Below are 12607 nucleotides of genomic sequence, written 5' to 3'. Positions count from 1 at the left end.
GATAACATTATATAGAAACCAGTGAAGACATTTCTTTTTGGAGTATGAGATTATTGTAACAGTTAGCTTTCCTGCATATATCTAACTTAATATAAAGTTTTAATTCATGGGGATGCTAATGGAATGACCTGATGCTTCATCTCTCGAAGAGGCATTCTACACAGAATCATCACTTTTGATAGATGCTCCATTACAGTCAAAGCCTGGGCTTATGCAGCTCTCAAACATTATTTCTGTTCCCAGGATTATATTCTCTAATGATCAACTGAACAAGTCACATTGCCCTTCTTGTATGTTTATTGACCAGACTGTGTACAATTGGAAAATATGTCAATACTGTTTTGAGAATTTTCATGAAGCCCTTTTCACTTTTATTTCCATGAAAATATTCTTAAGAAATGAATAATTAGTTCCTTAATTAATATCCTCAGACACAGGAAATTATTGTTGCTATGACAAAGTGGTCATTAGCAATAAAATAACATTCACCACTATCTTATGGGGAACACTCTGAGTTAATGGGTTATGACATGACCAATATTTTTTGTACAATAATTAGGTGGTAAAATGCATTAATTATTTGACTGTCATACAATACAATGGTAATTAATAGGAGGAAATGGTGCAGCTTGAATTTTTCCTCATTTAAAGTACCACATATAACTAATAGATTAAATGTTGTTTCACTAAACACCTAAAATATTAGTATGACAACAGTAAAAGCATACCTCCATTAAAGTGAATGTATCCTTAGTGTTTCCCTTGCAATGATCCTGGAATTTCAACAATTATATTCAAGCAAAATTTTTGAATAGGTAAATGCACTTAGATATGACAAAAGCTATCAAATAATGGACACTTAGTAACCAAATGCTGAATTGTATAAAATAAATTTAACAAAATGCTGCACTAGGTATCAGGCCCCTAAGAGAAAGAATATTTAGTTTGAGACAAAACAGAATTTTATAAAATGGCCTTACTTTACCTCAATCTGTCTCTTTCAGCTCCTATTGACTCTTAATTTTCCTCGATAATATTCTGTCTTTAGCTTAGTATTCTCAGTCAACAGTTCATTTTTAATTTAAAATAGAAAATATTATTTTAACAGGAACTTCAACATTTAGATACTTATAAATGCTCCAACAAAGTACACATTTTAAAGCACATTTTATATCGATGATGCACATTGACTAAATTCAGTAATTTCTTATAGCATTACATGATTTTTTGTGTGGTCAGCAATAAAGTTTGACTTTTTATATTCTAATATCTGCCATGTTAATTTTTGGGGATGAGTGACATTTACTGCTCATAAAGACTTCCAAAGTAAGAAGGTGGAAAGGAAGTATGAGGAAATCTTTCTGAGAAATATAAGCCTTGCAGGAGAAAATTATATTATTAAAGTCAACATGCATACTGCTAATGTGAAAAGAAAAAGAATGCTATGAAGATAAGTTTAATTTACCAAAATAATACACAGCTATTTTTGGAAATACATATTTTTGTCTTGACTTGTACAAATTAGCTAAAAATAAGATTCACAAGAACATAATGTTTAGGGGCTGGAGATATGGCTCAGAGGTTAAGAGCACTGTCTGCTCTTCCAGAGGTCCTGAGTTCAATTCCCAGCAACCACATGGTGGCTCACAACCATCTCGTGCCCTCTTCTGGTGTGTAGATATGAATGCCAAAATACTGTATACATAATAAATAAATCTTAAAAATAAGAACATAATGTTTAGAATGATACATTTTGATACATTGATTAAAATTCTTTTATTTATAAAGGACAAAGCTATAAGTTATCAAGGCGTTATTATGAAACTAGTCACACGGTTGAACGATTTTCTCAGGTTTCTTATTAGACCTGAGTCTTTTATGTAACGATACAAATACATTAACATCTTCTGTGATTCTTCCTGCATGATTCATAGCCAACATTCCTATGAGTTTATGCTGTCTTGTTTGCATTCCTTCGTCAGTCAACAGACCAAGAGTCTGGTGCACAGAGCATCAGTCTTGATTTTGCATGAGGCTGTTTGTGTAGCACAGCAGCTTTGTGAGACAGCCAGCTTGGCAACACTTGGCCCTGTTAAACATGACCTGCATGAATCATTAATGGCATGGGAGAGAACTCCTGCTAAGAGAATAAATCATCTGTTTCTGCTGAGTGTGATGCTCTGACTTCTGGTCATAGTCAAGGTGATAAGATCAGGCATCAAGCAAGGTCACTGAAACAGGAGACAGTTTAGAATTTCCAGAAGGAGGCTTATTTCCTTTATTTTTCAATAATTCTGAAAGGTCAGTGCCAGGAGTTTCAGCAGCATCTGAAAACACTAATAAAAGTGCTGTGGTGCAACAATTCATTTGTGGATACTTAGGATGAAGGTCAAAGAATCAAATATTTTGGTTTAGTGTTTATTTCAAATCCATTAATAATATCACATCGTCGAATTTAACTGGGACATTTTACGGCACCATACTTAATTTGGTAGATCATGTACCACTAAGGGAAAAAATCCTGGGAAATTCTTTGAGAAAATGTTGATGTCTTGACATAGATGAATTCCAATCAACATGTTGCAGGTAGCTTAAGGCACTTCACAATTTCCTCAGATTCTACCTACCCTCCAACATTTCTTGCTATCTTAAAGCTATATGGAATACAGAACTCTGTATCTTCAAAGAGTATTTATCAATTGTTATAGAGTAAAAAGAATTTTACTCAGATACAGCCTTAAAATTGTTATTTCTTTCTTGTCATTTTTATTGATTTCTGAAGAAATTCTATAGCATGTACTTTTCTTCCAAGTAATTACATTGCTGTTGTCTCAAGAGAGCATTGGAAGGGTTTCAGAGATGGTATGCAGCATGGATTACAGGAAACTGGTGGTGAAATTATATTTTAATTTAAAAATTCCTAAAAATCTAGTCTGTTACAGAAGCTCATTTCCAAAGATACATGGAGACCATGTTAATGATGGTCAACTTCTGATGAACTGATAATGAAGAATAAGTGAAGGAATATATGGAAATCACTAACAGGTTTAACTAGCTCTGTGTGTGTCTTTGGAAATGTGCTGCTGTATCATGTTCATTTTTTAATTAATTCTTATAGTTAAAATAGGATTATATCACTTTCTTCCTCTAATACATAGCTGTTCATATGCTTTGTTCCACTCCATCTTAAATCAATGGCCTCCTTTTCTTCCATCAATGTACACAAACATAAAACACATACACCCCCCCACACACTTATAAATACAACCTGATTAATCCATATAGTATATAGTATGTATTATATTTATATGATGTAGGGCTGACTTTGTATTCTACAAATACTTAAGGGTTTTATCATCTTTAGAGGTGAATTTTTCTCTCTCAGTAACCATTAGTTGCCTGTCGTTCTTTGTCTAGGGTTGATGCCTCCTGAGATTCCGGCTTTCCATGCCAGTCTATCTGCTAACTTTGTCATTTTGTACATAGTTTTTAAGCTGAAATACTGTTGTAGTATTATGTATGTGGCTTCTTTCATTTTTAGGAGACGCAGTCTCACAGCAGACTTCTTTCCACTGTGACCTGTTATGCTTTTCTGTAATTGTTGCCGTTGTCTATGCAGAGAAGCCTGTTTGATTACGGTTGAGTTAGAATGACTAAGGTCAACAAAACAACTGACAACAAATGCTGGCAAGGAAATGAGGGAAGAGGGATCCTCATTCACTCCTGGTGGGAGGGCAAACTAGTGCAGCCACTCAAAAAGTTACAGTACAATGTGGTAGCACATGCCTTTAGTGCCAGCTCTCAGTAGTCACAGGCAGGCAGATCTCTGTGAGTTCAAGGCCATCCAGCCTGGTCTGCAGAGCTAGTTGCAAGACAGCCAAAGCTAAACAGAAAAATCCTGTCTCACCCACCCAAAACAAAATAAGTTAAAGTACATCTATGTGATAAACCAGCTACTCCACTCATTGGTTCAAAGGACTTGATATCCTATTTTGCAAGTACATGCTCAGTAAAATACTCATTTCTATTCTATTCCCAGTAGCTGAGAGATAGAAGTATCCTTAGTGTATTTCAATTTATGGATGGATAATGAAAACATAGTAAGTATACTCAATGGAATGATATTTAGCTGTAAAGAAAAATTAATCATTAAATAAAATAATGAATTTTCAGAAAAAAATAATGCATAAATTTTCCCACTTCAGTATTTCCTAGTTCCAACTCTTCAGATATAAGTATATAAAAAATAATGTGATAATGGGAGACTATATGTAGAAATAGTAGAAAATAAGTGAAAAAGATTTAGTTTTATGTATCACATATTCTAGAAGTCATGACATAATCATAAGAGGACTCAAACCAATTTTTTATATAGACAGAAAATCACAAATAAAAGTAAAGGAGATTATAAAGCTAATGCAAAGACAGCAATGGATGAAAGCAAACAGGGTCAAAAGTCATGACAGGAGATACCTTGTGAAGCTGAAGCTCAAATCTCTGTGTTGAATTACTTCTTAGTTATTGTTGGATAGAGCCTAAGACAGCGATAATAGTAATACTGCAGCTGGCAAAAAGATGACTACCATAGTCAGGACATTTTTTGGAGCAGCAATTGAAGGAGCACAGAAAAATAATAAACATTAAGTGGTTCCATGAATATTCTTTCTTTTCTCTTGCATATTTAATGATAAGTTGAAAAGTCATCTTTGTATCATACCTAAAAACAGAAAGATGGAAATTATACCGTCTGTCTTGATGTTGAGATGTGTTTCTTGTATGCAGGAGAAGGATGGGTTCTGTCTTCGTATCCATTCTGCTAGTCTGTGTCTTTTTATAGGCAAGTTGAGGCCGTTGACATTGAGGGATATCAATGACAATTGATTGATGATACTTATTTGTGATTGATTTATTGGTGGTGAAGTTATTTTGTGTAGTTTCTCCTCCCTTTTTCTCTTGGTGTTATGTAAAGTTGGATTATATATTGCCTGTGTCTTCGTGAGTGTAGTTATCTTCCTTGGATCTAAGTTTTCCTTCTAGCACTTTCTGTAGAGCTGCATTCATGGACACATATTGTTTAAATCTGGCTTTGTCATGGAATATTTTGTTTTCTCCATCTATGGTAATTGAAAGCTTTGCTGGATATAGTAGTCAGGGCTGGCATCCTTGTTCCCTTAGCGTTTGTAGGACATCTGTCCAGGATCTTCTGGTTTTCATCATTTCCATTGAGAAGTCAGGTGTAATTCGGATAGGTCTACCTTTATATGTTACTTGGCCTTTTTCTTACCTGCTCTTAATATTTTCTCTTTATTCTGTAGGTTTGATGTTTTGATTATTATATGGCGATGTAACTTCTTTTTCTGGTCCAGCCTATTTGGTGTTCTGTAAGATTCTTGTATTTTCATAGGCATTTCCTTCTTTAGGTTAGGGAAGTTTTCTTCTATGATTTTGTTGAATATGTTTTCTGTACCTTTGAGTATTTCTTCGCCTTCTTCTATACCTATTGTTCTCAGGTTTGTCTTCTTCACAGTGTCCCATATTTCCTGGATATTTTGTGTTAGGGATTTATTGGTTTTGAGGTTTTCTTTGGTTGACGACTGTATATCCTCTAATGAGTCTTCAACACCTGAGATTCTCTCTTCTATCTCTTGTATTCTATTGGTGATACTTGCATCTGTAGTTCCTGATCATTTACCCTGCTTTTCCATTTCCAGCATCCCCTTGTTCTGTGCTTTCTTTATTGTTTCTATTTCAGCTTTCAATCCTTCAACTGTTTGAGTTGTTTCCTTCATTTGTTTGGTTGTTTTTACTTGGTACTTTTTAGATTCTTTGAGAGATTTGTTTATTTCTTGAATTTTTCCCTCATTTCATAGATTTTTTGTTTGTTTTTTCCTCTATTTCTTTAAGGGATTTCCTCGTTTCTTCTTTGAGAGTTTCTATCATCTACATAAAATCTTTTTTAAGGTCTGTCTCCTCTGCTTCATCTATGTAGTGCTTTTCAGGTCTTGCTGGTGTTGGTTCTCTAGATTCTGGTAGAGTCATGTTGGTCTTTTGACTGCTGAGTGAGCTCTTATTCTGTCTTTTTCCCATTTCTTCTTCCAGTGGGTGCTGGTGGGGTCTTTCTGTCTCCACTGGTCTCTTTCCTTCCTGAAGCTGACTGGGATCACCGGAGTTTGGGGCCTGGAAGGGCTGATGACTTTCCTGTGTGGGCGGGTCTTCTGGATGCCAGGAGTGGCCAGAAGATCGAGCAGATGGGGGTCAGGGGGAGGATGGGGAGAGTCCCCCCAGAGACCCAAGCTCACCTAGCTGGGATCACCGGAGTTTGGGGTCTGCGAGTATTAATGTCAATGTGATTTTCAGGGAACTTTTGTTCAACATTTTATGAAAATGTCCATTTAGAATTCCATTGTTCTTTCTGGAGCCCATTGAACTTCAAGATCATGTTCCTAAATGTAACTTCTTAGGGAAGCACATCTTAATAGTAGTTAAAATTGGTATTACCATAGAAAGGATCTTCTTTTTTCACAGCATATTGTTAGTGTTGAATGTGTATTCTTCTGTGGGGAACTATTTAAGTTAATTTGCTTTAACTGAATAAAATCTGATGTGCATGGTAAAACCCAAATTCGATTACGTCCTTGAATGTTTCCTCTTTTTCTTTGTCAATATCAAAAATAAAATACACATTTTCCCATCTTTTTACCTTCTGCTTTCCAAGGACCTGGGAATGTAGATAAATTAAAAATACCCTCTTATAGCCTGCCCTTAACATTTTTGCTTGAGTTCCTGTGTTATTCAACTTCTCTTTGACATTTTAAAATGCAGCGTGTTAAAAATGTTTATGAAAACCTTTGTTCATGAAAGGAAACAGAAAACTACCTTCTTTCTTCTCCTCCTGCCTCCATTGCTGCTGTTCTGGACTCACTCTATAATATGAGATTTGTTGAATGCTAAAAGGCCCTGTCAAATTTACCATATTTTTTATATTTTTAAAATAGAATCATTATTTTCAAGTTTTTTAGTCCTACCAGTTATTCAGTACAATAACTATGTGAAAAGAAAGCATGCACATAAAATTTTAACTCATATTTTCTCTTTTACAAAGTTTATGGAATATTAAGACATCATTATACACAATATTTTCTTCCTTTTTCTCTCTTTTTTTTGGTTATTTGGGAATTTCAAATAATGCACCCTGGTCACTCTTAATTCCCTCTTCCTCCATGGTGGCCTCCCCTCCCCTAAAATTATTTTTAAAAGTCCAATTTGTGCTGTCCATATATCACTGGAGTATAGCCAAAATCCAAGTGGGCAACCCCTTAAATAAAAGTTAGCTCTTGTCCATCTGCCACTCCTGCCAGTAGTATTATATTGTGGAGAGCTATACTTCAGCACCCTTACCACAATTTTTAAGATTTCTCTTTGATGGCTTCCTGTCTAAGTTGCTGTTTTTTGTTTACTAGGGGTTGTGGTAGGGATTGTTACAGAGGCCTTCTCTGTCTCTTTTTCGCACCTGTGAGTCTGCAACCATGGATACCACTGCACAAGAAGTTTCCTCATGCTTTCCCTTCAGCAGAAACAAGGTTCATGGACTTCCGCATGGCGTTTGGAAACACCGTGGACCACCGACATTCTCCCAATCCTGTTTACCATTCTTCTTGAGTGGTCACCTTCCTATTTTCAGGAATTTATATTTTGTGAAGGTAACCACAGGTGCTGTGTATTCTTGATCATGATGGCCATGTCATAGCAGAAAAGAATATTTCAAAGATGTCCCTTAACTTCCTCTTCTCCTACACATAAAAAGCTGAGAATAGAACTCATCCATGGATATAAATATTTAAAAGCTAGCTTCTATTTAGCAGGATGTACTCCACGACCCGGGATTTTCTAGCCACAGGCTACTCCCAGTTACATATTCTCTGCCATGGAACAACAAGGCAATGAGAAAGTGGTGTGCTATCCCCAACACAGTGACACCAGTGTTTTTACCAAGCAGCCTGCATAGCTCATTCAGGAGCTCTGTGGGCTTGACAGTGGGGAAGAAGCTTCTAGCTCAGTTCTGGAATGACTTCCCAGTGTCTATTTTTCAGATGTGGTGGCTTCATCAGTAATGTACTAAAGTCTGATCCTGGTACCCACTCAGTAAGGTCAGCAAAAGCTTACACTTTAAGAGTCTCTGTGCTCTCCCTGTGTATCAACTCACAGGGAGGTGTCTGGTACAAAATCATTTGCCTTCTGAGAGCATTATTCATCCTTGCAGGGTGGTGCAATACAAACTTATTCTTTAAAATGTATTTCTTCAGTGAACATTTAAAGTAATGGGAATCTGTATGGCTTCTCCAGCTGTAGCTTGGTTTGATTTTTTCACTTCACCATGAACTTGACCCAAGTCCCCCTGCCTTTTTCCCATTAAAACTTTTACTTCTATTAGTCCTTTATTCCAATTTTTTAAAAAATTATTATCTCATGTAATGCATTCCAAATGCAACTTCTCCTTCTAATTTGTGAATTTTAAGGATGTACTTACAAGGTGATTGCATCTATGTTTAAGGTAACTGAATAAGAGCTATGATACTTTAATGTTGTATATTTGGCTAAGTTTTCCGTTCCTAAACATATATGCTTTAAAATTGTTGCATATATAATGACATCTGTTTGTGAAGATGCTGTAATGAAATCAATTAGATTGTACACTAACAAAAAGTAATTTTACTATGGGAAAGTTAAAAGTTAAATTCTAAAATTTATAATTGAATTTGTAAATATTATCTTAAAATCTCAGTGGTTTTATCTTGTATAATAAATAAAACCATTGCTGCTCAAAAATGATTATTTAAATTTTCTTAATGAGCAAAAACTACAGACAAGTTTACCTAAAATTCTTCACTTAATAAAAACAAACAACTTACATAATAGATGACACACTCAAAAAATAGTAAAGAAAATAAGTCCACATTTAAAGTCATGCCCTTCTCTAATTGCTGTCTCTAAAAATATTTTTTAATGGCTTTGCTTTGCAGTGTGTGAAAATGAGTGTATTTTTGAGATCCTACCTCAGGAGATGTCCTGTTTACTCTCTCTGTATCCTGGGGACAAAAAAAATAGTATTTGGTTTTTTTTTTTTTGGTTTCTCTGCATTGTTTTGGAGGCTGTCGGTCCAGCCTGGCCTCGAACTCACAGAGATCTGCCTGCCTCTGCCTCCTGAGTGCTGGGATTAAAGACGTGCGCTGCCACCGCCCGGCTAAAAAATAGTTTGAATTGTGACACATTCGACCTGAGGAGGACATATGAATTAAGCTTTTCTAGCAAATATGCATCTATGGAAATATAGATAATCATCATATCTTACAAACAGTTCTTATTAGAAAAGCCTACAAAAACCTCAAACCCCTCCCTTTCCCTCCCTCTATCCCTCTCCACACAAATAGAAATCTGTGCTTCCAGAAAGACAAGCATCCTGGAATGGACAAAGCAGTAAAGACAAAAGGTAAGTGCTGCCAGTCTGGATACTAAAGATCATGTTAGCAGTGCAAAATGTTCAGCAACTGTAAGCAATGTACAAACAAGCATAATGAAGGCTGTAATCAGTGCAGGGCTCCTATCTGGTTCTTTATTGTTGAAAAGTACAAAATTGTTCTCAATATATCCAAACAAATGCTCTGCCAGTGACTTGTATGTACTTCATGAATCCATGGACTTTAGGAATTAAAGGATGAGAGGACAGGATGGCACACTGAGGTGACCGTGAGGAATTATGAGTTAGGGAAGCATCCTGAGAGACAAAACTGCACCATGGAAATAATAAATATGTTCTAAACAGAACAGAACAGAATGGGTCTATGGAAACTATGTGGCTACAGAGGAAAAAGACCAAGGTCAAAGCAATTAGATGAATCATAATAAAGGGAGAATGTAAAGATGTTCTGACAGGAGAGTAGCTTGTCAATGATAATCAGAAATGGGTGAATGTTTCCCAGAAATAGAGCTTTAAACAGCCACATAGCAACACAATGCATTATTTTCCTGAAATAACTGTTTCAGAACAATTTTTCCCAAGAAATAACTGAACAATATAACTGGAATAGTTGAATTAAATATTGTCTGGTATACAGAGAAAAACAGAAAGAAAGCTACAGGGAGGACATGTCAGTGTGGTCTCCACATTATTCACAGAAGTAACAAATGACCTAGGTTAAGAGCCTTCAGAATCCAAGGTTCTGAAGGAATTAAGAGGTAACTTATCATTCACACAAAACAAGTATTATCATTTAAATAGTGTGGAAGACACAGTTTGATATGGTCTTCCAGGAAAACACTTGAATAGAAAAGTGGATTAAAATGTTCATTTTTATTGTAACAATAAAACAATGGATGGTGGTGTCCCAAGAGTGGAAAACTCAATCAAACAAATACAAATAAAACCAAGCAACCATGTTATTAAAATTAAAGTGAAAATGCGAAATAAATGCATATCAAAATTGTAAACAATGATAGAAGTGGCTAAATTAAGCTGAACCAAAGCAGAGAGCAGACCTGGAGAGTATGAACAGAGACATTTAATTCTTAAATTTGGATAATCAGACTTACTTGCAAACACATGTGAATTTTAGCTTGATCTATTATTTGTAAAAAGTGGCATTATGGGAAAACTTGAGGTCAGATTTTCAGAAACCACAGGAAATTACAGTACGTTGGGTGTTGGTGGCACACGCCTTTAATCCCAGCACTCGGGAGGCAGAGGCAGGCAGATCTCTGTGAATTCGAGGCCAGCCTGGTCTACAGAGATAGTTGCAGGACAGCTTCCAAAACAATACAGAGAGACCCTGTCTCAAAAAAAAAAAGAAGAAACTTACATTGCATAACCAGTGACTTTATAGAGCATAATAACAATGGCAAGTGTATAGCTGTGAAAAGCAGGCATTCCTGTTCTCCTTTGACTGTGCCATCATATTTATTCAACATGGATTACTCTTTTCCCAAACCAATTATCTTTGTGCCTTGTGTCTTTGTTTAGCATTTAAAATGGTTATGTCATAACAAATTGAGATAATTGAACCTTTGACCTCTCAAGTTTGAAAATTTGAAGTAATATGTGTGTGTGTGTGTGTGTGTGTGTGTGTGTGTGTGTGTGTGTGTGTGTGTGTGTGTGTGCTCCTTTACCCTGTGGGCTACCTTACTGCTTCTTGAGATGTTTTATATTTTAAAAAAGTATAAGAAGAGCCGGGTGTTAGTGGAGCACACGTTTAATACCAGCACTTGGGAGGCAGAGGCAAGTGGGTCTCTCTGAGTTCGAGGCCAGCCTGGTCTACAGAGCGAGTTCCAGGACAGCCTCCAAAACAATACAGAGAAACCCTGTCTCGAAAGAACAAACAAACAAACAAACAAACAAAAAGAATAAGAAAGTGTAAGAAGAATACTTTCTTCTTTTTAAAGTGCAATTTTCTGCTTTTTAAAGTGCAATTTATATAATATTTCTTTCTCTTTAAATATGAAAGATAGATATATTAAAAGTATTTTAAGCCTCAGTTGACTTTAAAAGTGTCACACTTTTCCAATTTTTTTCTTTTTTCCTTGGTACTTTTATTAGCTTTTCTGTTTAGTTTTTGAAATTGTGTTTTATGTATATGTGTGAGTGGCTGCATGTGTGTGCACCTCTTTTAAGCTCAAGTGCCCCGAGAGGCCACAGGAAGGAGTTGGATCCACTTTAACTAGAATTACTTTGAGTTTTGAGCTCCCCTGTGGTTGCTTGCAATGGAAACCGGTTCTCTCCAAGAGCATCAAGTCTTCTTAAACACAAAGCCATCTCCCTAATTCCCTTTTTATTATTTTCTGGGTTGGTTCTTTGTTTTATAATGTTTCTCTTTTAATTTTCTGTTTCTTATCAATTTTCTGATCTTTGACTTTATTCTATGTATAATATATGAACAGGCTTAACACTAAGATGCCTTTCCTCCAATTCTAGGAAAGAGAGGTGCTATAAATGCAAAGTAACAAGGATGGATCAAGTATTTAAGAAAAGGATTTCAGTTGAAATGGGACTGAAAAAGAGATTGGCAGCTTATTTCTGGTCCTACAGGATAGAAGTATTTGTTACTAGTGGCTTTGTGTTTTATTCTGAAATTTTTTGGTATAGTACCGTTTCCATAAATACTCAGAAGAAATTTGTGATTCAGAGTGAAACAGTTTAAAATCGCAAAATATTTTTGCATTAATATTCACCAGGATAAAACCCTAATGGGTGCTGGGAAACTGAGAGAGAAAGAGAATGAGAATGGGAGGACAGGAGAAGATGTCTGAGCCTACTGGATTGGTGACATATCAGCTTGTATGCTACTCTAGTTATCTTTTCAATGCTGACCATCTGGGATTGAAGAACCAGTTTCTGTGCTCGTCCCTAGAGAAGACCATCTGCCTGCTCTCAGCATCCCCTTGTTGAGTCTACCTCAATCTGTGTGTAGGGTTCTCTATCCCAGGATCTTCTCACAGGAATGGATACCGTCTATAACCTTGAGGAAGGGCTTTGTGAGTCTTGTTAGTTTTCAACTTTCCTGTACTTGGACTTTAAATAACTGTTTACTTCTCCATATTCTCCTTCCAGGAGAGAAAG

This window comes from Mesocricetus auratus, unplaced genomic scaffold (assembly GCF_017639785.1).
Source record: "Mesocricetus auratus isolate SY011 unplaced genomic scaffold, BCM_Maur_2.0 Super-Scaffold_100015, whole genome shotgun sequence".
In the NCBI taxonomy this organism is placed as follows: domain Eukaryota; kingdom Metazoa; phylum Chordata; class Mammalia; order Rodentia; family Cricetidae; genus Mesocricetus; species Mesocricetus auratus.
Note: the sequence above shows the minus strand (reverse complement) of the source record.